Source organism: Pleurodeles waltl, unplaced genomic scaffold (genome assembly GCF_031143425.1).
Source record: "Pleurodeles waltl isolate 20211129_DDA unplaced genomic scaffold, aPleWal1.hap1.20221129 scaffold_73, whole genome shotgun sequence".
In the NCBI taxonomy this organism is placed as follows: domain Eukaryota; kingdom Metazoa; phylum Chordata; class Amphibia; order Caudata; family Salamandridae; genus Pleurodeles; species Pleurodeles waltl.
The window spans coordinates 2,617,471-2,621,481 of NW_027150394.1; positions in this window are offsets into that span (position 1 = coordinate 2,617,471).

Consider the following 4,011-nt stretch of genomic DNA (forward strand, 5'->3'; position numbering starts at 1 on the left):
GGAAGCCTGCGTCGCTTTCATTTCAGAATGGAAGGATCGAGTTAGGCCTCTATAAACTGTTTTTAGGCCTCCATTTCCTCTCCATCCACTTACATTCTTTTTTTAGACATAGCAGATGTGGGGAGAACCAAGGAGAATTCTTTGAACTATTAGTCTTAGTTATGGTCTTGGTGGGTAATACAATATCTAAGGACTGGGAGATCCATTTGTCAAATCTGTCTGCAGTGTAAGATAAGTCAGGGAATGCAGTAGCCTGCAAATTAGTAAGGGTATTTGCCCAGTCTTTTTTATTTCGTTTTGACCACTGACGAATGGTAGGGTGGCCACGCGGCTGGTGGACTAGGGGGGCAGAAGTCTGAAGAATCAGTGTGATTAAGAAGTGGTCAGTCCAAATTAGGGGAAGGCAGGATTCTGCTACAATATTAGAAAGGTTGCTGAAACTAAGTTGAGTGTGTGCCCTTTACAGTGTGTGGGGCCGGATATAAGTTGTGAGAAATCTAACGCTGCTAGACCCCCTAGTAGCATTATACCAGGACCACTGCAAGGATCCTCAGCATGTATGTTAAAGTCCCCTAGAATAGAACAATTGGAGTGTTTACAGGCAAAAGCTGCAACAATCTCTGAAAAGGCCTGAAGGACTTCCCATAAGGGCCAGGGGGCCGATATATTAAAATATCCGAGAAGGTAAAAGTGTAATCTAATGCCAGTGAAAAAGCCAGACTCTCACAATCTGGGATAGAGAGGGAGTGGTTGAAACATTGAATTGACGTTTTATACATTATTCCAATTCCTCCACCTCCACCCAGTGATCTGTCAAGATGTAGAATTGAATAATTAGGAGGCATAGACATAATCACATCAGGAGTGGAACTCTCTAGCAGCCAGGTTTCTGTTAAAAACAGAACATCTGGCTTGCACTCATTTAACACTGAAAATATATACAATTTATGGGGTGATAGGGAGCAGCAATTTAGTAACATTAGCTTATAAATATGTTCCTTCTCCCTTGTTATGTTTGGAGGGGATGTGTGCTGTAAGGTAGATTTACAGGGGTTGTAGCCAAGGGATGTGAATCAGACAGGCAGTGGCCCAAAGTCCCTGTCTCATTATTAAGGTTTAAGACCAGATCCCTTTTATAGACTATTCTAACAGGGGCTGTGGTCAAAATATTTATGTACCCTGGCAGACGCGGACGGGTGCAGATGGGCTCCACTTTGGCACGCCAGTGGCGCGCCAGGGCCGCCCGCTGTGCGTGTCCACTTCCATTGGGGCATTTAAGGACCAGAGGGCCTGGGGAAAAAAACAGCTAGACCGCTGCCCAATAAAAATGGTGGCTCTAGCTGGAACCACCAGCACCACAGAGAGGAGAAATGGCCGAAATGGCCACCCGGAGAGGGGAAGGAGCCAAAAGAGAGAGTGAAAACCCTCGCCGGGAGGTGTAAAGCAAAACGGAGGCTTTCCCTAAGCGCACAAGCTGAACACTAAAACAGCACAGAGATTAAAAATAGTACGGGCAGCGCAGCATTTATCTGCTGATCAGGTTTAAAAATTTCTTTGCATATGTGCATTATGTGTAGTGCTGGTACATTTTTGCTCTGTTCTGCATTCATCCCATCCCTGTACTCCCACTTGCTGAATGAACTCCATCAGCAGCATCTCCTCATACATTTGTAGTTGCCACATATCCAGACACCATCCCCAGAATACCATCCGTCACCAGACTGGATCTCTGGCTTCTTCACTACAAGCAATAGCCATTGTACTGACTGTAGCGTCTGTTCCCATGTTGTGGCCTAAACCTCTAAACAGTTGCTCAGCTCCGAAGAGCACCATCTTCTTTTTCAAGGGCCATGTCTACATGCTTTCTTAAAATTCGCTATTTAAGAAATGCAAATTGGATTTTTGATACATCTGACCCATAGTCTTTTGCCATCTGTTCAGCATAGTGTTTAAGCATAGATTTGACACAGTGTTTGACACAGTGTCACACTCGCTGAGCTGTAAAATGACAAAAGCCATTTACCACTCCAGGCACAGTATTACAGCTATAGACTGGTAAAATACCATCCAAGCCAACCTGGAATGAGTAAAAGCAACCCCTGACTCGTGTTTCTCTCTCATTAGAGCTCTTCAGAGAGGTTTAGTTTTGTCCAGACACAAAGGAGCCCCCAGTCTAAGTCAAAACAAATCCCTTTCAGGGTTAGAGTGATGCATAAATTATGCAAAAAAAGTAGAGAGAACTCTTGGTAGTTCCCAAATGTAGATGGAGAGAAGCTCCAGTAAGGAGCACCCTGCAACACCAGCGACACTCTAGATTTGCTCACCTCAAATGTCTGTTTAGCTAGCAAAGTTTTTAAGCATAGGATTTATGTATATATATTCCATGAAAAAAACTAAGTTTACAGGGCACTTTACCCTTACAAAACCATAGAAAGTTACAGTTATACTTATGTAAAGAAACTAAAACTCTTTGCACAAAGTTACTTACTGGCAATAGCTATAGTTTCTTCGGATAAGTATAAATATAAGTATCACTATAAGTACAGAATTTTTATAGTTTTGTATGGGTAGAACCTCAGCCTAACTATAACGTCGCTGTAATCTTTGGTTCTTTTAGTAAATTGCTATGTTTTTTTTTTTAACACACATGTTAATATTTCTATCAGGTGCGGCCAACCAATCAGGGCCTTGCTTGTTTTCTAGAGGCTTTGAGGAGGATTTGAGGATCTGCAGGATCGGCCAAAAAAAGGGCAATTTTCAGCAGCTATATTTTTTTGTCAGGTTGCAGCCAGCCAATCAGGGCCTTGCTTTTCCTCTGGATCCGAGAAGTATCCAAGGAGGATCTGCCCCATAGATATACACATTCCTTTTCCCATTAACATCTCTGAAACTATTTAATGGATTTACCCCAAATAACAAAAAGCACAATCTCCGGCCCAAAAGCTTACTTTGTGTAATTCCATCCAGCAGTTTGGGCTGTAGTCGTCTTTCAAATCCCTATGGGAATTAACATGGGAAACGTACATTTTTGACCCCACCTTTTTCTCGGCCCTTGCTTGATGGATCATAACAAAACTTTCCATGTACAACAAGCCCTTTGAGCACACTTTTTTGGCAAAATTTCATAAAAATTCATCAAATGGCCAAGATATAGCAAACCCAAAAAACAGTTTTTCTATGGAACCTATGTCCTAACTATAACTACCTACTGGCAACCACCACTATATATCACCTACCTAGGTACCGACCTAACTATAAATATCTATGTTACCTATTGGCGGTCACCAGTAAGTAGTTATATTTGGGACCTCGTTTCCATTGAAAAAGTGTTTTTTGACTTGGTTATATCTTTGGCACAATTTGATGAGTCTTTATGAATTTTTCCAAAAACAGTAGCCCTCTAGGGTTGTTTGTGCATGGAAACCTTTGGTGTGATCTGTCAAGCGAGGGCCAAGAGAAAAGGGAGGGGGGTAAAAAAAAGTGTGTTTCTCATGTTAAGTCCCAAAACGTTTTTACACAGGCCTGCAGCCCGAACCACTGGATGGAATTACACCAAATTTGGTAGAAAGGTATCTTTTAATCCAGGGATCATGCCTTTTGTTCAGTAGTTTTTGAGATATTAAAGTGTTGCGTAGGTTCTCATTAGGGTAATGAGGCTAATGGATTTGGGAGCTAGGATCGCCTGGATTGTGGGTACTGAGTACAACTCCACACCAGGTGATACCTGTCGGCCTAATCCGAGGTTTCCAGCTAACTAGCAGCGCCCCACGTCTAACCGAGATGATTGTGGCAACCGAGCTCAGAGTAAAATAGACTCTCCAGGGAATCGTGGTACATCAGATCTCATCCCTTTCTCTCAGTTACCAAGATCTCACTCAGGCAAAGACAAAGGAGGCAGTATATATTTTAATAAGCATTTATTAAAAGATCTGCATGTTAGATAAAAGCAGGTGCATAGCAATAATGAACATAATGAAAGACGATAGGAGCAGGCATGTGACTAAAAATGTA